Consider the following 22917-nt stretch of genomic DNA (forward strand, 5'->3'; position numbering starts at 1 on the left):
ATGGCAAACACAATGTGTTACAGGGACTTTAACCTACAGCTAAAAAGAAAACTTCCTTCTTTAAAGGAGTATCCATTGTATTTGCCAAGCCTGGTTTGATGTGCCAACAGCTATATAATTCTATCTGAATTACACAAGCAGTTCAGTTTTCCAATGTTACAAAAAATAAATAATATTCTTTGTTTCAAATTCATGTTAATTGCTTGAATTATAATTTATCCAGCTTGGCTACAGACATCAAAAAGCAACTTTTCATTTCACTGAGTTGTTTCCAAAACCTTGAGGCTCCTTACATTAATCATCCACTTACAGTATCAAGACATATATATTCCAGTGTTTGCAGCAGCCATATCTTTGGATGCACATGCTCGGTGTTTGCTATTTTTAACTCAAATTTTCATACAGCTAGGAGAAAGAAAGCTAAACAACATTATACTTTTCTGAGAATCATTTTACCCACCAGCTAAATTTCTAATCTAAGACTCACAGAACTGAACAATTTGTGTTTAACTCAAAGCTTTTCTCCAATTTCTCTATATTAAAAAACCCCACCTTTTCAATAACTAACACCCATATTTCTTGAATATATCATGTCTATAAAAAGAAAACAGCAAAAGAATATTTTGGTACCACTGCAGCAAGAGAACAGCAAGAGAAAATTTTGGTAACACTGACAATTCAGTGAGGTGAACACATGTAAGTTGAACATATGTAAGATGTTTGGAATCTTAAGTGCAGAAATCAGGACTCAGTACCTGAACACAAGGTCTGCTTAGTCAATTACCAGGCATGCTTTGGCCTCAGAAGTAGGCTATTTCCTGTGGGAAAATATTAACCTTCTAGATATTTATATGCAATCTGCCCTTTAGGAAGAATCAACCATTTACAAACTAAACCATATTATATCCCATACTACACTTTGGTATATATGTATAACTGACCAGTGCTAACTTAATGTAATTTTAACAAGCCCCATGCACTCTCCCTAGAGGCAAAGCTACAGAAGATCAAATCATAATAATTTTTCTAGCCAGAGCAAAGTCTCAAAATACTTCCCCCATAACTACAAAAGTTCAACATAATAAAATGGCTTTTATTTTGTTCAGCTTTAATATTATTTATTTTTTGAACAGGATATATATCCACATGTACTCGATTCAAGAGGTACAAAAGTGGAAAGTCTCTCTCCAATTTCTATTCATTGAGGGTGTCCCAGATATTAGCTGCTCTGAAGATGACAAAGTTACCAATTTCTTGTGTAGCTTTTTAGAAACATTCTGTTTAAGTGTGTGTGTGTGTATATTATATTTTTATATAAATATAAATATATAATATATATATATATACATATAAAATAACATTAGATATAACCTTTCCTGATCTTGTGTAAAATCCCAAAAGTGCACAATATAGCATGTAACAGGATGAAAAAGAAAAGGAAAAAATTGAGGTTGAAATATTTTTTTAGGGGCGCCTGGGTGGCTCAGTCGTTAAGCGTCTGCCTTTGGCTCAGGGCGTGATCCCAGAGTTCTGGGATTGAGCCCCACATTGGGCTCCTCCGCTGGAAGCCTGCTTCTTCCTCTCCTGGGAGCCTGCTTCTTCCTCTCCCACTCCCCCTTCTTGTGTTCCCTCTCTCGCTGGCTGTCTCTCTCTCTGTCAAATAAATAAATAAAATCTTTAAAAAAATTTTTTTTTTAGGGGTGCCTGGGTGGCTCAGATGGTTAAGCATCTGCGTTCGGCTCAGGTCATGATCTCCAGGTCCTGGTATCGAGCCCCATGTCAGGCTCCCAGCTTAGTGGTGAGTCTGCTTCTACCTCTCCCCTCTGCTCTCCCCCGGCTTGTGCTCTCTCGCTCTCAAATGAATAAATAAATCTTTAAAAAATATATTTTTTAAAATCTTTGTTTCCATTGCTTTGTCAACTGAACCTTCAAGTGCAGGTCTCTTCTAGAGTGGCCTCTTCATAGATGTCTGGGATACAACAACCACTTCTTGGAAAAGCTCTCCTGGGCTTCCCAGATGCTCTGTTCTCCTCCTAGCTCTCATTTCTGTCTCTTTCCTCTATGCCTCCACCTCTACCTACCTGGTTCAGTGTTCAACCTTTATAGTCATTTTCTCTTTGTGGTCTACCTCTATTCCTAAGGCTATCATCCATTCTCCTAGTTTTGAAGTGATACCCATATGAGTCCTAAATCTGTACCTAAGGCTTTTAGCATATGCTCCAGATTCACATTTAACACCTCTATTTGGGGTCCTGGGTGGCTCAGTTGTTAAGCGTTTGCCGTCACTCAAGTCATGATCTCAGGGTCCTGGGATCGAGCCCCGTGTTGGGCTCCCTGCTCAGCAGGAAGCCTGCTTCTTCTCCCACTCCCCCTGCTTGTGTTCCCTCTCTCGCTCTTTCTCCGTCAAATAAAGAAATAAATAAAATCTTTAAAAAAATCATAAACCTTTATTTTGACATTTTTTCCCTTGATATCCTGAAGTTATTATGATATGCTACACATGTTGATATTTGAAACTAAAGCTACGTAAGTCCTAGACATAATGAAATAAAATAAATAAAATAAAATAATACAAAAATTTCAAAAGGAGTTATTCAAACAATTGATCTGAGTCTATGATTCTTATCCTTGGGCCAGAAATTTCTGTTCAAAATTAAAATTACAAAACAACAGTATTTATTTTGATAGCATGTCAAATCAGTCTGCTGAATTGCTGTAAAAGCTTAAAGCAATGCTTTTATTTGCAAGTATATGATTAAATATATCCTAGACCTCTATATCCAGCTTCTTCGTCTCATCTATTTTATGAAATGACTAAGGCAAGTAGGCTGAGCTGTGATAAAATGAAGTAAAAGAGTACTTTGTAAATGGAAAGATACCATAAAAACATTATTGTTGTTTTGCTGGTGATAAGTTCTGTTCAACAAATAACTATGTTCACTGTCAGTAACTAAATACTGGCAACGTATATAGGGGAGTTACAGAGGACAGGAGCTTCAAATTTAGGCATTAAAAACAAAAGGAAATGTGACTGACTTTAAAAACTGGTTTTATAAACAATGTTTCCTTTAGGATGCAATGCAAGAATAGAAACTCAACTCAAAATGGCTCAATCACTAAAAATAATTAATATATCACATAATTCATAACAAGAAATTCAGGAGTGGGATGGTTCCCGGGTGGCTAATTCTGTAGCCTACTCATGCCATCTTTCTATTCTGTCATCCCACGTAGCTCCAGACAATTCATCTTTACCAACCAATGTTCAGAAGCACAGGGAATGTGTACTTAAAGAACTCTAGGTCTGTTAGGAGGGAAGGAAGAGGAGAATGACTAAGTAAATCAACTCACATCTGCTGCACCTGTTATGACTTTGAAAACCAAGTAAAGGGGCACCTGGGTGGCTCAGTCGGTTAAGCATCTGCCTTCGGCTCAGGTCATGATCCCCGGGTCCTAACATCCACCCTGGCATTGGGCTCCCTACTCAGTAGGGAGTCTGCTTGTCCCTCTCCTTCCCCCTGCTTATGCGCACTCTCTCTCTCTCAAATAAATAAAATCTCAAAAAAAAAAAAAAAAAGTTAAAAGGATATGTGTTGTTTTGTTTTATTTTAGTTCTTTTTACCCATTATGAAACACGAGTCATACAGAAAGGGCATAAAAGGTACCCAAAAGATGTGGGGTAATATGAACAAATCCTTTGTGTATACCAAAACAAAGTAAGTTTTTAAAAATAATTGCTTTTTCTGTTCATGAGCATTAAAAAAAAAAAAACTAGTCCCTAATGCTTGATAATATCCTGAAAATATTGTGCTTCATTAGTCTGACTTCATTAGCACAAAATTGCCCCATAACTTTTACTAATAAGAGCAAAATAGGAAAAAAAAATCTCTGCATTCGCCTAGATGGCTTTAACAAAAGGTGTGTATCAGCTGTTTTGAGAGAATTATTATTGTTTTCAGTATGTATAATAATTCCCACTGGGCCAATATATCACAAACTAGCTTTTACACAATTATTTATTCTTGTTTATAAAACTTTAGGGTCAAAAAAGTTGGTTATTCCTACAGCAATTAGTGGAAGATTTTTAGGGCTTAATTAGACAGTAAGATTCATTAGAATATATTAAAGTTACAAACAAAATATAGTTTATATAAAAAGAAACTAAGGAGTAAGTTAGGTCTGCTTGAACTAATCTAAAGTGATTTTAAAAGTAGAAAAAATGATTCATAGTATCAAAATTGCTTTGTTAATAAAGACATGTACATCAGCGATACTTAAATGTTGACAGGTAGATAGAAAAATAAGTTAAATAATTTATTACAAATTGAGAGCTTCTCTCAGAATAAAATAGAACACTAACCTTTATTTATGAATTCTTTTTTTGCCTGGTTTTGGATTTATTGAATTATATGTAAATAAAACCTGAAAATATTTCAAAAATGAGAACACATTTACAAATCTAAGAATAAACCACAAAATAAAAACAACTCAATTTATTATCATATTGTTTCAATTTACTTCTTTAATGATAGAGACTTGAGCCCACTTGCACATATAAAGAGCCAAATAATAATGGCTAAAAGAGATAGGATTATTTACCACCTCACCCACCACCATACCCCCCTTCCTTAACAGGAAGTTTGGAGTTAGTTAAGTCCACACCGGAGCAGCCAAGTACCAGAGTCACCTCTACAGTCTTCTTGTCCTTCCAGGCAGGGCAAAAGATAGCTGGCACAGTTCCAGGTTTAGCATCAATGTTTGATACAGGAAGAAAGGAAGAGGATAAAAGGACACCTGCCAAACAAGTTGACTCTATTTTAACAAGCTTTCCCTGAATCACCATCCAGTGTCTTCTCCTGCTGTCTCATTGGCCACACAGTATCACATAACCACTCCTAATCAAAATCGAGTTTGGAAAAAGGTGTTTCAGCTGATCACACAGACCCCATGCCCAGGGTTATATCTGTGAAGGATTTAGGAAAGCAATCTCAGGCTCTGCCACAAATTCCAAGGTCAATTTTAAGTAAGAGTGATTACTGTAGCCATTATTGCATACAGATCAAGTCAACTCTGAGTTTTTATTGAAATCTGTACCAGATAGGTATATGGCCATGGCTATACTCAAGAAGAAAAGTTCTTCATTTCATATTGACTATTACAGTTACTGATAATGAAAGTTAAAAGTCTGGAAGCTAGAAAAATCAGTTCTCTTATTACTACGATGCTCCGCATGCATACACTCCTATGTTTCAGGCGACATCTCAATTATTTCACTTTTCTCTATTCCAACTATCGCAAAAACCTCCACTCATTCAATGATCCACAATAACAAGCATTTAGCCTGAGAACGTGCAGGAGGACAAATGCCGCATTCAATCTGAAATGTAAAACAGCACCAAATATATCCATAACTGAATAAAGTAGTTATTCAGATAATCCAGAAACTTTCAGAGTACTATTTTTTGGACTAGAATCTACATGAAAACTCAGTACTAAACAATTAAAAATAAGAATTCTGACTTCTTTAAAATAAGAGTTTGCAAATTACTGTCCATAGGCCAAATCTGGCCTATCAATTATTTTTGTAAATAAAGTTTTTTCGGAATACAGTTCAGCTCATTCATTTATATATTATTAATGGCTACTTTTGTGTGACTAAGACAGAACTGAGTAGTAGTAACAGGGATTGTATGGCATTGAAAGTCTAAAATATTTACTATCTGGCCCTTAATAGAAAATGTTTGCCAATCTCTGCCTTAGAATATACTCATGAACTATCTTTAATGACCTGAAGGAAGCTTCTGGCACAGTGCCAAAGGGTTATGACTTTGGCTTGATAAATAAAACCTTTCTATTAACACAGTATGAAGAAACAAAATGTGGATTTATCAGAAGAATGAGCAAAGCCCATACCAACAGATATAATTTTATGGGACTAAGTTCAAAGAACCATGCTTGAGTATAAAAACAGAATTGTTATAAATTCACAATTGAGGAAATACAAAATAATAGTTGACGAAATCAGATGCCATAGATAGAAAGAGCTACAATGTCACAGAGACAGCCAATTAGAGAAAAAGTGTCTCAAATTGATAAAATTTTGTGCTTGACTTCCTCTGGCCAAATACTGAGATCTTTCTCTTTCAAAAGCATGTTATCAGTATTCTTTAGAACTAGCACTCAAAGTACAATTCAATTACAAGAACAACGGAGAATAGTAAGCAATACAACATTTCTTACAACATTTTGACATTATCGTCTTGTGACTTAGAAAAAAATTCGCTGCCTAATCAATCTTATATGCTTTTCTTTCAAGAATATAAATTGAATATCTATAAAAAGCCAATCTAGGAATTGAGGTGAACTACAGTTTACACTCCTCATCACCATTACTTCCTGGTGTAACTTTGTAAGTGCTACTCTAAACCTTGAGTCTGTGGCATTAGTTCTTGCAGCCCTGAACATATTTAAAAAATCTATGAATTTTAGTTGATGGCATTTGTAATATGTCACCTATTGAATGTACCCTTAAGAACCTAATGCTATCTGAGATAGTAGTTTAAAAACACTGTATTTCTTTTTTCCAGCTTTACTGAGGTATGACTCACAAATAAAAATTAAATATAGTTAAGGTATACAATGAGATGTTTTGATATTTTATATATATATAACTACCATTTATATAAATATATAGGTATTCAATGAGATGTATATATGTATATATATGTATATCTGTATATGTATATATAGGTATACAATGAGATGTATATATAACTACTATATATATAACTATATATAGCTACTATATATACATATATATATATATATAAATGATTACCACAATCAAGTTAATTAACATATCCATTCCCTCACACAGTTACCATTTTTGTGTGTATGTGGTGAGAACACTTAAAATCTAACCCCTTAACATTTCAAGTATACAAGATAAGATTATTAACTATAGTCACCATGCTATGTTTCAGGTCTTCAGAACTTATTCATCTTACAATTGAAAGTTTGTACCCTTTGACCACCACCTCTTTTCCCTACATCCCAGTAACCACCATCATACTACATTACATTGAGTTTGACTTTTTTTAGATTTCATGTATAAGTGAGACTAAGCATTATTTCTCTTTTTATGTCTGGCTTATCTCACTCAGCATAATGTTCTCATTTCATCTATGTTGTCACAAATGGCAGGACTAATTTCTTTTTTAAGGTTGAATAATATACTCCTGTGTGTGTGTGTGTGTGTGTGTGTGTGTGTGTGTGTGTGTAAACCACCACCATTTTCTCTATATAGTCATCCACTAACAATGGCTATTTTATCTTGGCTACTGTGAATAATGCTGCAATGAATACGGGAATGCAAATATCTCTTCCAGATAGTGATTTCATTTCCTCTAGATATAGACCCAGAACTGTGATTGCTGGGTCATGTGGTAGTTCTATGTTTAATATTTTGAGGAACCTCCATACTGTTTTCCATAATAGCTGCACCAATTTACAATGCTACCAACAGTGCACAAAGGTTACCTTTTCTCCACAACCTCACAAACACTTCTTAAATCTTTTAACTTTTTGGTAATAGCTCTCCTAGCAGCTATGAGGCGATAACTCGTGATTTTGATTTATTTGCATTTCCCTGAAGAAGAGTGAGGTTGAGAACATTTTCATGTACCTATTGGCTATTTGTATATCTTTAAAAAAAAAAGTTTATTCAAGTTCTTAGACCATTTTTTGATCAGGTAATTTGTTTTTTTGCTATTGAGTTGAAGGTGTTTCTTATATACTGTAGATATAAATCCTTTAATAGATATAGTTTGCAAATATTTTCTCCCATTCCATAGGCTCCTTTTTGCTTTCTTTCCTTTGCTGTGCAGAAACTTTTTAGTTTGATGTAGTCCTGCTGGTTTATTTTTGTTGCCTCCCCCCCCCAAAAAATCATCACCATGATCAATGTCTAGGAACTTACCTCCTATGCTTTCTTCTAGGAGTTTTATAGTTTCAGATCTTATATGTGAGTCTTTAAGCCATTTTGGGTTGATTTCTATGTATGAGGTAAGAAAAGGGGGACGCCTGGGTGGTTCAGTTGTTTAAGTGTCTGCCTTCAGCTCAGGTCACGATCCCAGAGTCCTGGGATAGAGCCCCATGTAGGGCTCCCCCCCTCAGCACGGAGTCTGCCTCTCCCTCTCCATCTGCCTCTCTCCCAGCCCATGCTCTCTCTCGCTTCCTCCCTCAAATAAATAAAATCTTTTCAAAAAAAAGAAAAGGATTCAATTTCATTCTTTTGCCTGTGGATAACTACTATCCCCAATACCATTTACTGAAGAGATTATCTTTTCCCTATTGTGTATTCTTAGTGACTTTGTTGAAGATTAGTTGACTATATATGCAGGATTTTACTTCTAGGCTCTTTATTCTGTTACATTGGTTTATTGTGCCTGTTTTTATCTGTTTTGATAACAATAGCTTTCTGATACAATTTAAAATAAAGACTGTTCTTCTCAAGATTGCTTTGGCTACTCAAGGTCTTCTGTGGTTCCATTTGAATTTTAGGGTAGTTTTGCCTATTTCTGTGAAAAATGCCATGGGATTTTTGACAGACTGCATTGAATCTGTAGATTGCTTTGGGTAGTATGGACATTTGAACAATATTAATTCTTCTAATCCATGAACACAAGATATATTTTCATTTATTTGTGTCTTCTTCAATTTCTTTCATTAATGTCTTACAGTTTTGTGTACAGATCTTTCATGTCCTTAAATTTATTCCTAAGTATCTTACTCTTTTTGACACTACTGTAAATGGGATTATTTAATTTCTCTTACTGATAGTTCACTGTATAGAAGTGCAATTGATTTTTGTATATTGATTTTGTATCCTACAACTTTACTGACTTTTTTGGTTTTAATAGTTTTACTGTGGAATCTTTAGGTTTTTTATTTTAAGATTTTATTTATTTATTTGAGGGAGAGCGTGAGAGAGCGAAAGCACAAGCAAGGGAGAGGGATAGAGGGAAAGGGAGAAGCAGACCCCACTGAGCAGGGAGCCCGATGTGGGACTGGATACCAGGACCCTGAGATCATGACCTGAGCTAAAGACAGACACTTAACTGACTGAGCTACCCAGGCACCCTAGGGTTTTTTATTTATAAGAGCATGTCATCTACCAACAGAGATCATTTTACATTTTCCTTTTGAATTTCAATGCCCTTTATTTATCTTTTTGTTTCCTAATTGCTCTGGCTGGGAATTCCAGTAGTATGCTGAGTAAAAGTGGCAAGAGTAAAAACACTACATTGTTGACCTATATGCATGTAAATGCTTATAAATTCAGACATCTCTAAAGAGCTATAGAAATATGTGGTTCCAATGGTTACTTCCAGGAAGGGGACTTGAAGGACTGGGGGGCTTAGAGAGCAGATGGAAGGAACAGGGAAACTTCCCACTGTAAAATCTTTCATGCTTTGTTAGTGTAATTCCTTATACATGTATAATCATTAAAGAACATAAATGGATTATTTTTTAAAACCCTTATCTTACCTAGACACAGGTAAGATACCCTTTATCAAACCTAGACATAGAACCCTCTCAAATCATGCTATCAACAAAGAGATCTCCTTTGGAAATGGAACCACCAACCAATGCAAGGGACAACTGAAGATTAAATATGCAGGCCTAGTCCAGCCATGGCTCATGGTCCCAAGAAGCATCTGAAGCAAGTAACAGCTCCAAAGCATTGGATGCTGGATAAACTGACCAGTGTGTTTGCCTCTCATCCATCCACTGGTCCCCATAAGCTGAGAGAATGTTTCCCTCTCATCATTTTCCTAAGGAACAGACTTAAGTATACCCTAACAGGAGATGAGATAAAGAAGATCTGTATGCTGCATTTTATTAGGATTGATGGCAAGATCCAAACTGATGTAACCTACCCTGTTGGTTTTACGGATGTCATCAGTATTAACAAGACTGAGATCTGATCTATGACACCAAGGGTCACTTTGCTCTTCATCGGATTACCCCTGAGGAGGCCAAGTGTAATTTTTGCAAAGTGAGAAAGATCTTTGTGGGGACAAAAGGAATCCCTCATCTGGTAACCCATGATGCTCACACCATCTGCTACTCTGATCCCCTAATCAAGGTGACTGACACCATTCAGATTGATTTGGAGACTGGAAAGATTACTGATTTCATGAAGTTTGATACTGGTAATCTGTGTATGGTTAACTGGAGGTACTAACCTGGGAAGAATTGGTGTGATCACCCATTGAGAGAGACACCCTGGTTCTTTTGATGTAGCTCCCGTGAAAGATGCCAATGGCAACAGCTTTCCCACGACCTCTCCAACATTTTTGTTATTGGCAAAGACAACAAACCATGATTTCTCTTCACTATGGAAAGGGTATCTGCCTTACCATTGCTAAAGAGAGACAAGAGATTGGTGGCCAATCAGAGCAGTGGGTAAAATGGTCCCTAGATGATGTGATTGGAAGTCTTTCTACTTAACTAAGGATCATACAGTATAAAAATAAATAAATAAATAAATAAATAAATAAATAAATAAATAAATAAATAAAGATTCAATTAGTATATGCAATGCAATAGCTGGTTTTCAGCACTTTAGGGGAAATACTTTAATTGGCTGGTTAGATCCATGAGAGCCAGCCATTTTACCTTAAAAAAAAAAAAAATTCACGGAGAAATGATCAGTAAAGGAAGTGACAAATTAAGAGAGAATTTTCTTTTTAAAAGGAAGAGAGAAGAATCAGGTAAAAGAAAGCAATAAAATGTGTACCACAGAACACGATACCCTTAATAGCAGAAAACAAGAATTAGAAACCAAGAGATGAAATTACGAATAAGCACGTAAAATGGCCGTGATGCTTAATGGTGCCACTCTCAAAAGTTACCAAAAGTATGCATATTCAAGATAGGGAGAAAAAGCCACTTCTGCTAAGAGGAAAAGAATGATCCTAAGTGTGTATGTCTTCTTCTGTATATTTGTTGGGGGGGGGGGGGCAGGAGTAGGTAGGGAAAAAGGCTGAAAGGTAACTTCAGGCTCACTCTTGTTCTAGGTCTTTACAGCAGCAGAATATCTTACTGAAAGCATAGCTACCACATACGTAATATGTAATATGTAATCAAAGTTAATAATGAAAATGATGATTTACAGCATAAAAAAAAAAAAACCCTCAGATTAGAATTAGGTTTCTGGGAGCATCTGGGTGGTTTAGTCAGTTAGGTGTCTGACTCTTGATTTTGGCTCAGGTCATGAATTCAGGGTTGTGAAACTGAGCCCTGTGTCAGGCTCTGCACTGGGCAAGGAGCTTGCTTGGGGTTCTCTTTCCTCCTCTCTTTGCCCCTCCCTCCACCTCTCTCCCTCTCTTAAAAAAAAAAAAAAAGAATTAGGTTTCTGGCTAAAGAAATGAAGAAAGGTTTCTGATTAAAGAGAAGTTTTAAGAAGAAGCAAAGCTACATTATATGTTCAAATACTATCTTCAAGTAGAAATCTTTCTTCTTTCTTCATCACAGTGAATCCATCTTAACATGACAATAAATGTTTTTTCTTTAAAAAATATAAACCCACAGGAGAGAGGGAGAAAACAGCAAGCAAATTTCAGAAGGTGAAACCAGATGAACAACTGAAAAAGCACCTTAGCAGACCAAAAAGTGAAATCCTACTTCAACAGAAAATAAAGCTGAAAAGCAACTTGACTGGCACTGAGGAACCCCTAAAGAGCTCAGGAAGTGGCAGAATAAGGTACTTTTGCAAGTAGGGTAAAAATAGGGAAGAAAACAGTGTGATTAGTTAAAAGCTTATAAAATAGTTAAACTCCCCGATTCCCTACTTGATACAATGTCCTCCCACATCCTATCAAAGGTCTGAGTTTATCCTCTGGAGTGAGTGAAGCAGAGTGTATCACTAGACAGAGAAAGATCACTGGACATTTAAGAAAAACTAATAATATTAAAGACAGATAATATTCAAAACATACTGAAAGAAAGCAAGTTGAAGGAAATCATGACTATATAAGAAGAAATTAATTCAAGAAAAATTGTCATTAATATTCTTAGAGAGGAGACATCACCTATGAAGTAAGAATAGCGTGCTAGTAAGAGGAAATACTCAGAGAATAAAAAATAGCTCTTGAAAATTAAAAAATAATACCAGAGATCAAAAGCTTAATAGAACAGAAAGATACAGTCGAGGAGAATTCTCACAAAGAAGGGCAAAAAGATGATGAGTTGAAACAGGAAAAAAGAGAAAAGAATATTAGAGGACCAACTCCAGACATCCAATATCTGAATAATGTGTAAACAATAAAAAGAGAAAACAAGGAGGATATAAACAATACTGATATTAACAATTTTTAAAGTTCCCCAACTAAAGGAAGTTGAGTTTCCATATTGAATTGGCCCAACCAGTGCCTAGCACATAATATGAAAATAACTTAATAGAAAATGTCTAAAACTGGAAAATAAAAAGCTGCAAACAATCAATTATCCAGAAAGACTTATTTCTTAAGAGAACCATGGTTTCCTAACGAAATTAATGTCACAGGAACTATGCTTTCTTTGCTCTGCTGAACTCAAGTAACCTACTTTAAGGATACAAATGAACAGTTATTCCACAGAGTTCAATTCAATTCCAACAAATATTTACTGAGCTCCTAATTTATGGTAAGCTCTTTTGTTAAAATGACAAAAAAGTCTTAAATTTAAAAGATCTTGAGCCTATGGAGGCTTAGTCCAAATTAAACTGTATGAACATTTACTTATTCAAATAGATGAAAGACTGTCATATAAAATAGGAGGTAATCTTATTCTAGAGGACATTCTAGAATAATAGGACTAACAGGATCATAGGACCAATGGGAAGAATGTATAGATGTATCAGCTCAATACTAGTTTTCCCATGGTAAGAATAAACCAATTTTAAGTCTTATTATAGAACTATAATAATTAAAGCAATGTGGTGTTTGTCTAAAGTTGGTGTATGAATCAATAGAACAGAGTCGAGAAATACACCCACACATACATGGTCAATTGATTTTCAACAAATATACCAGGTAATTTGATGGAGAAAGGACAGACTTCTCAACAAATGGTACTAGAGTAACTGGACATGGAAAACAGAACAAAACAAAACCCTCAACCTCCACCTCATACCATATATAAAAATATACAAAATTTAAGTTAAAATGCATTATAGAACTATATGTAAGAGATAAAAATACAAATTTGTGGGTACGTCTAGGTGGCTCAATCAGTTAGGTGTCTAACTCTTGGTCTCAGCTCAGGTCTGATCTTGGAGTCACGAGATCAAGCCCTGCATTGGGCTCCGTGCTCAGTGTGGAGACTGCTTGAGATTCTCTCTCCCTCTCCTTTTGCCCTCCCCCTACTCATGCTCTCTCTTTCTCTAAAATAAATAAATAAAATCTTAATAAAATATATAAATTTGTGGAAGAAAACAAAAAAAATGTGTGATATTAAATTAGTATTTTTCTTAGATAAGACACAGAAAGCACAAACCACCAAAAAGCTGATAAATTGGACTTCATTAAAATTAACATCTGTTCTTCAAAAGACACTACGATAAGTCACAGGCTAGGAGAATGTGTATGTACTAGCCAGCAAAAGACTTGAATCCAGAATATATAAATAACACAATTCAATAAGAAGATAATACAATTATTAAAATGGACAGAAGATCTGAATAGATATTTCACCAAAAAGATGTACAGATGGCCAAGAGGCACACAAAACTGTGCTCAATATCATTAGTCATCTGAGAACTGTAAATTAAAACCACAATAAGATACAATTACACAACTAGTAGAATGAATAAAATTAAAAAGATTTAGAAGGACGAATCTTGGCAAGGATGCAGAGTGACTGGAACCCTCATATATTTGCTGGTGCAAATCAAAAATATACACCCACTTTAAAAAACAGTACAGTCGTCTCTTATAAAGTTAAACATAAATTTGCCATATGTCATAGCAATCCCACCCACCCCTGAGTATTTACACAAAAGAAATAAAAACATGCCCACACAAAGACCTGCATGTGAACATTTATAGCTTTACTCACTGCCATGAAAAATTGCAAACAATCCAAAGTGTCCATCAACAGGCAAATGTCTAGATAGATGTTGGTACGCCCATACAATGGAATACTACTCAGCAATAAAAAGGAATGATACATTCAACAAATGGATCAATCTCAGAAGTATTATGTTAATAAAAGAAGACAGGCACAAAATGTTACATATTGTATGACTCCATTTATATGGCAGTTTAGAATAATTTTGTTTATTCACACAAATCAGTTGTTGTGATAGGTTTTATTTGTAAGACGTGACTGTTCACAAAAGGGTACGAGGGAGCGGCCTAGGATAATGGAAGTCTTCTCTATCTTGACTTTGGTGGTGGTTACAAAATTGTATAAATTTATCCAAACACTGAACTGTACACTTTAGAAGGGCGAATTCTACTATACATAAATTATACTTGAATAAACTTGTCCTTAAAATTTTTTTAATAAATAAACCATCATGGTACTAGAAATAAAGATGTCGATATGATTCCAACTACTGAGATTATTTATAAATCTTTGAAAAGACAATATTCAAGTAATTTTAAAGATTAGAGTCTCCTTTAAAAAAAAAGTAACAAGAGAATATTAGAATAAGAAAAATGAAGCTAGCAAGAAATCAAAGATACAAAAATAATACATATAAGCATCTCTCAATTACACAACTGGGATCTTAACTGTCAAAATAATCCCAAATAGACCATAATAAAAAATAAGAATTCAAATATTTCTAAAGGAATTTTAAAAATAAACAGTCATTCAATTATATGAAAATGGGGAATTTAATGCTCTGAAAAGATAATAAAAATGGAAATGATTTTTTTACTCCAAAATTTCAAGTTGAATGATCAGGAACCAAACTCCCTGCACAGTGACCCACAAGCAGGAAAGATATCATAAGCTTCCTGAGGAGTGAGGGCTTTAAACACCACATCAGGCAGCCTCCCTTCCTGGCCTGGCAATCTGCACCAGGAAGAAGAGCCCCCACAACATCTGGCTGTGAAAGTCAGCAGGGCTTTACCCCAGGAGAGCCAGAAGGCTATTGGAAACTGACTGTTTTAAAGGACACAACACTGTATCACTCGTTCTGAAACATAGCAGAGAAGGAGTGATTTGAAAAGTGCCTGGGTCACATGTGAGATTTATTAAGTAATTTTAGAGAGTATGCAAGAGGGGCAGAGGGATCTGCAGAAACTTTCTCCAAAACTGGAAGGGCTAATAAGTACCATTTTTCCTCCCTCATTCAGCCTACCTAGCCCAATGCAGAAGGGTGCTACTTGTGGCACCCTCTCCCTACACTGTTAACACCACTTGTCCCCATGCTGGATTTCTCCTGTGAACCCACCCAGCTCACCAGCCTGCCCAGGCTGGCACCCCTCCAAAGAACTCCTGTCTCACCAAACCTGGCAGGCAGTATCAGTGGGGACCACCAAACCCCAAAACAACAATGCTCAAAGTGACTACCACACTGCCACACCCACAGGGCAGCCCTGGCCAAGACTCTGCACCCTCCATATAGAGTATCATGTCATCTGCGAAGAGAGACAGTTTGACTTCTTCTTTGCTGATTTGGATACCTTTTATCCCTTTTTGTTGTCTCATTGCTGTTGCAAGGACTTCTAGTACTATGTTGAATAATAATGGAGAGAGTGGACATCCTTGTCGTGTTCCTGATCTTAAGGGAAAGGCTTTTAGCTTTTCCCCATCGAGAACGATATTCGCTGTAGGCTTTTCATAGATGGTTTTTATGAAATTGAGGAATGCACCTTCTATCCCTACACTCTGAAGGGTTTTAATCAGGAACGGATGCTGTATTTTGTCAAATGCTTTTTCTGCATCAATTGAGAGGATCATATGGTTCTTGACTCTTTTCTTGTTGATATGATCTATCACACTGATCGATTTGCAAATGTTGAACCACCCTTGCATCCCAGGGAAATTCAAATCAAAACCACATTGAGATACCACCTTACGCCAGTTAGCATGGCAAAAATTGACAAGGCAAGAAACAACAAATGTTGGAGAGGATGTGGAGAAAGGGGATCCCTCTTACACTGTTGGTGGGAATGCAAGTTGGTACAGCCACTTTGGGAAACAGTGTGGAGGTCACTTAAAAAGTTAAAAATTGAGCTACCCTATGATCCGGCAATTGCACTACTGGGTATTTACCCCAAAGATACAGACGTAGTAAAGAGAAGGGCCATGTGCACCCCAGTGCTCATAGCAGCATTGTCCAAAATAGCTAAATTGTGGAAGGAGCCAAGATGCCCTTCAACAGATGACTGGATTAAGAAGATGTGGTCCATATATACAATGGAATATTACTCAGCCATCAGAAAGAACGATTACCCAACATTTGCAGCAACATGGACGGGACTGGAGGAGGAAATTATGTTAAGTGAAATAAGACAAGCACAGAAAGACAATTATCATATGGTTTCACTCATTTATGGAACATAAGAAATAGCAGGAAGATCAGTAGGAGAAGGAAGGGAAGAATTAAGGGGGGGGTAAACAGAAGGGGGAATGAAGCATGAGAGACTATGGACTCTGGGAAACAAACTGAGGGCTTCAGAGGGGAGGCGGGGTGGGGGGGGACTGGGATAGGCCAGTGATGGGTATTAAGGAGGGCACATATTGCATGGAGCACTGGGTGTTACACGCAAGTAATGAATCATGGAACACTACATCAAAAACTAAGGATATACTGTATGGTGACTAACATAACATATAAAAAATTATTATTATAAAAAAAAAAAGACTCTGCACCCTCCAAAGCAACTCCGTGGGGGGCGGGGTGCCACACCCATCAGCACATCAATAGCAGCTGCATCAAGGCCTCTCAGCCAGCTGTAGGGGGGCTAACCCCACCCAATAGCCAGCTCACAGCACCTACAGCAAGCCACAGTAGCCAGCCCCACCCATCAATGCAATGGCAGCAGTCCACAGCCCACACATGGGACAATTCTGGAGTGCTTGGTTCTGGTGACCAGGGGGATGGAGCTCCTAGGGCCCAAGAGGTGCTCGTATATGAGACCACTAACTTCAAGATAAAGAGACATAGCTGAGCTAATACATACTAACAAACACAGACAAAAAAGAAAAGACAGAGGAACATGTTGCAAATGAAAGAATAAAACTAAACCTCAGAAAATAACTAAACAAAATGGAGATAAGCAATCTAGCTGATAAAGAATTCAAAGTCATGATCATGAAGATGTTCACCAGACTTGAGAGAAGAGGGTTTGAATTCACCAAGAACTTCAACAAAAAGAGTGATAATAAAAAAGATCCAATTAGAGCTGAATAACTCAATAACTGAAATAAAAAATATGCTAGAGGGATTCAACAGGAGATTAGATGATATAGAATAGATCAGCAACCTGGAAAATAGGCTAGTGGAGATCATCCAAGGTGAACAACAAAAAGAAAAAAATGTATAAAAAAATAATAAGGGTAGGTTAAAGGACCACTGAAACAACATCAAGTATACTAACATTCACATTATAGGGCTCCCAGAAGAAGAGAGAGAAAGAGGCAGAAAACTTTTTGAAAAAATAGTGGCTAAAAATTTCGCTAATCTGAAGAAGGAAACCCACAATCAGGTAGGGAAGCATGAACAGTCCCAAACAAGATGAACTCAAAGAGATCACCACCAAGACACATAACAAAAACGTGAAAATATTAAAATAAAGAACCTTAAGAGCAGCAAGAGAAAAGCAACTAGTTATGTACAGAAGACCCCCTCCTTGCCATAAGGCTATCACCAGATTTTTCACAGAAACTCCGCAAGTTACAACTCACAACCAGGAATAATCTACCTGGGAAAGTTATTCAGAAGTAAAGGAGAGATAGGGGCGCCTGGGTGGCACAGCGGTTAAGCGTCTGCCTTGGGCTCAGGGCGTGATCCCGGCGTTGTGGGATCGAGCCCCATATCAGGCTCCTCCGCTGTGAGCCTGCTTCTTCCTCTCCCACTCCCCCTGCTTGTGTTCCCTCTCTCGCTGGCTGTCTCTATCTCTGTCGAATAAATAAATAAAATCTTAAAAAAAAAAAAAAGAAGTAAAGGAGAGATAAAGAGTCTTCCAGAAGAAGAAAAGTGAAAGGGGTTTATCACACTAACTCAGGCTTAAAATAAATGTTAAAGGGACTTCTTTAAGCAGAAAAGAAAAAGCCACAACTAGGGGTCCCTGGGTGGCTCAGTGGGTTAAGTGTCCAATTCTTGATTTCAGTTCAGGCAGTGAGATGGAGCCCCGCATCTGGCTCTGTGCTCAGAGGGAAGTCTGGCTGAGATTCTTTCCCCTCTCCCTCTACCTGCCCCTCCTTACACTCACATGTGCACTCTTGCTCTCTCTCAAATAAATAAATAAATCTTAACAAAAAGAAAAAGTCACAACTAGAAGAAAATTACAGAAGAAATAATTTCAGTGGTAAAGGAAACACACTAAAGGTAATTGATCAATTATTTATAAAGCTAGTATGAATGTAAAAAGACAAAAGTAGTCATTTTAATTATGTCTATACTAGTTGCTTTACCTACAACAATTAAGATATACACAAAATAAAAAGATGTAAATTATGACATCAAATACATATAGCAAAGCGGGAAATAAAATGTAGTACTTTTAGAATGTGTTCAAACTAAGCATCCATGAACTTAAAATAGATAGCTATGCATTTACAAGATGTTATATATGAACATCATGGTAATTGCAAATCAAAAATCTACGATAGATACACACACAAAAAAGACAAACTACTCCAAGCATAGCACTACAGAAAGTCATCAAATCACAAAAGAAGAGTACGAGAGAACCAGAAAGGAACAGAGAACTAGAAGAAGAATCAGGAGACAATAAACAAAATAGCACTAAGTACATATCTATCAGTAACTACTTAAAATGTAAACGGACTAAATGATCTAATCACAAGACACATAGTAACAAACAGATTAAAAAAAAAGATCCATCTATATGCTCCTACCAGACACTCTCCTCAAACCTAAACACAGATAAACACTGAAAGCTGAAAGGAAGGAAAACAATATTCCATGCAAATGGCAACAGAGAAAACCTGGGGTAGAAATACATGTATCAGACAAAATAGACTTTTAAACAAGGACTGTAATAAGAGACAAAGAAGGGCATTACATAATGATAAAGGAATAAACCCAACAAGAGGATATAATGATTGTAAATATCTATGCTTCTAACATAAGAGCACCTAAATACATAATGCACATATTAATGGATATAAAGGGAGAAACTGACAATAATATAAGAGTACCAAAAAACTTAAACCCCTTACATCAAAGGATAATCCAGACAGAAAATAAAAAGGAAATAGTGGCTTTGAATATCACATTAGACCAGATGAACTTAACAGATTTATACAGAACATCCTATTCAAAATAGCGAAATACACATTCTTTTCAAGTGAGCATGTAACATTCTCCAGGACAGATCACACGTCAGGAAACAAAACAAGTCTCAATAAATTTAAGAAGATGGAATCATATGAAGCATCTTTTCTGGCCACAATGGTATGAAAGTAGAAATTAGTTACCAGAAGAAAACAAAACAAAAAGCCGGAAACAAACAGAAGCTAAATAACATGCTACTAAACAGAAAATGAGTCAACAAAGAAATCAAAGAAGAAATCAAAGGATAACTGGAGACAAATGAAAATGGAAACAAAACTTTCTGGAGTTGTTGGAATGCAGCAAAAGCAGTTCTCAGAGAGAAGTTTATAGTGATGCAGGTCTATGGTGATGCAGGTCAAGAAACAACTAAAATCTCAAATAAACGATCTAATCTACACCTAACGGAAGCAAAAAAAAAAAAAAATCAAAGTCCAAAGTTAGTAGAGGGTAGGAAATAATCAAGATCAGAGTGAAAATAAATGAAATAGAGACTAAAAAATAAGAAAAGATGGATACAACAAAGAGCTGGTTCTTTGAAAAGGTAAAACTGATAAACTTTTAGCCAGATGAGTCTGGCTAAAAAAAAGAAAAAGAAAAAGAAAAAGAGAAAAGAAAGAAGACATCCAAATTGATAAGTAACAAAACTGTCATTCTTTGCAGTGACATGATACTACATATAAGAAATCCTAAAGATCCACCCAAAAAACTATTAGAATTAATAAATAAATTCAATAGAGCTCCTGGTTGGCTCAGTTGGTTAGGCGTCTGCCTTCAGGTCAGGTTGTGATCCCAGGATCCTGGGATCAAGTCCCGCAAGCCTGCTTTTCCCTCTCTCTCTGTCTCTCATGAATAAATAAAAGTAAAATCTTCATAAAAAATAAATAAATTCAATCAAGTTCCAAGATACAAAATTAATATATAGAAATATGTTGCATTTCTGTATACTGATAACAAACTAGCAGAATGAAGTTAAAACAATCTAAATTATGGGGCGCCTGGGTGGCTCAGTTGTTAAGCATCTGCCTTTGGCTCAGGGTGTGATCCCAGGGTCCTGGGATTGAGCCCCGAATCAGGCTCCCTGCTCTGCTGGGAGCCTGCTTCTTCCTCTCCCACTCCCCCTGCTTGTGTTCCCTCTTTCGCCGGCTGTCTCTCTCTCTCTGTCAAATAAATAAATAAAATCTTTAAAAAAAAACCCAAAAAACAAACAAATCCAAATTACAATTGCACCAAAAAAACCCTAAAAATTAACTGAACAAAGGTGAAAGACTTACTCTCTAAAAATTGTATAACACTGATAAAAGAAACCGAAGATGACATATAAATGAAAATATATACCATGCTCATAAATTAGAAGAATTAATATCGTTAAAATGTACATACTACCCATACAATCTAAAGATCCAATGTAATCTCTATCAAAATACCAACACCATTTATCACAGAATTACAATAATCTTAAAATTTGTATGGACCCACAAAAGACCCCAAATAATCAAGTAATTTTGAGAAAGAAGAACAAAGCTAGAGGTATCACATCCCTGATACCAAACTATAGTACAAAGCTATAGTAATCAAAACAGTATGGTATTAGCACAAAAACAGAAACATAGATCCATGTAACCTAATGGAGATCCAGAAATAAACTCACACTTATTTGGTCAATTAATGTACAACAAAAAAGAATATACAATGGGGAGAGGGTGCTGGAGGGCTCGGTCCATTAAGCACCCAACTCTTGATTTCAGCTCAGGTCATGACCTTAGGTTTATGAGATTGAACCCTGGGTGGGCTTCATTCAGTGGGAATCTGCTTCTCTCCCTCTCCCTTTTCTCCTCCCCTGCTCAGGCAGGTGCTCTTTCTCTCTCTTTAAATAAATAAATAAATAAATAAATAAATAAATAAATAAATCTTTAAAAGAAAACAATGGGGACAAAGAGAACCTCTTCAATAAATGATGTTGGGAAAAGTGGACAGTTATATTAAAAAAAATTAAAATTGGATCACTTCCTTATACCATATACAAAAATAAACTCAAAATGGATTTAAAATCTAAATGTAAGACCTGAAACCATAAAACTCCCAAAAGAAAACATAGGCAGTAAAATCTCAGACGTGAGTCTTAGCAGTATTTTTTTGGATCTGTATCCTCGGGTAAAAGCAAAAAAAGCAAAAATTAACAAGTGGGACTACATAAACTAAAAAGCTTCTGTACTGCAAAGGAAATCATCAACAAAATGAAAACCTACAGAATGGGAGAAAATATTTGCAAATCATATATCTGATATAAGATTAACATATATATGTAATTTGAAGATTTTACTTATTTATTTATTTAGAAAGAGTGTGTGCGCGCATGCACAAGCTGGGGGAGGGGCAGAAAGAGAGGGAGAGGTCTCAAGCAGATTCTGCACTAAGCACAGACAGATACAGGGCTCAATCTCACGACCTGAGATTGTGACCTGAGCCAAAACCAAGAGGTGGACAAACAAGCCACGGAGGCACCCCCAAAATATATTTTTAAAAACCACATACAACTCCATACAAAAAATAAAACAATTCAATTAAAAAGTGGGTAGACACTGTTTCAGATGAATACACATTTTTCCAAAGAAGACATACAGATGGCTAACAGGCACATAGAAAGATGCTCAACATCACTACTCATCAGGGAAATACAACTCAAAACCACAACAAAATGTCAACTCACACAAATCAGAATGCATAGTAACAATAAGAAAAGAAATAACAAGTATTGGCAAAGATGTGGAGAAACGGAACCCTTGGGAACTGTTGGTGAGTATGTGAACTGGTTCAGCCACTAGGGAAAACTATATGGAGGTTACTCAAAAAATTAAAAATAAAAATACCATATGAACCATAATTCTACTATTGGGTATTTATCTAAAAAAAAAAAACCCACTAATTTGTAAACATATACAACCCCTATGTTTATGACAGTATTATGTACCATAGCCAAGATATGAAAGCAACCTGTGTCTATTAATAGATGAGTGTATAAAGAAGATGTGGTATGGTGGAATATAACTCAGACCTAAAAAAAGAATGAGATCTTGCCATTCACAACAACATGGATAGACTATTATGCTAAGGAAAAAAAAAATCAATAAATAAGGAATGAAAAGTACAGCACAGGGAATATAGTCAATAACATTGTAATAATATTATGTGATGACAGAAGACTGGTGAGCACAGTGTATAGAACTTTGAAACACTATGTTGTAAAACTGAAACTACTATAACACTGTATGTCAACTATACTTCAAGAAAAATTTTAAAAATAAGTATATAAAGATATAAGTATCATACTATGATATAATCATTAAAAAAAACAAAAACAAAAAAAAATGAAATCTTGCAACTTGGGTGAACTT

General features: G+C 36.0%; 1 protein-coding gene and 1 pseudogene across 2 annotated transcripts in view; one reads left to right on the forward strand and one right to left on the reverse strand.

Annotated features, from left to right (window-relative positions):
• Window positions 1–22917, reverse strand: part of ZRANB3 (zinc finger RANBP2-type containing 3) — a 302241-nt gene that overhangs the window by 189266 nt on the left and 90058 nt on the right. The window lies entirely within an intron of this gene.
• On the forward strand, window positions 9696–10474 carry LOC113263425 (40S ribosomal protein S4, X isoform-like; annotated as a pseudogene).

The sequence above is a fragment of the Ursus arctos genome, unplaced genomic scaffold (assembly GCF_023065955.2).
Source record: "Ursus arctos isolate Adak ecotype North America unplaced genomic scaffold, UrsArc2.0 scaffold_1, whole genome shotgun sequence".
In the NCBI taxonomy this organism is placed as follows: Eukaryota; Metazoa; Chordata; class Mammalia; order Carnivora; family Ursidae; genus Ursus; species Ursus arctos.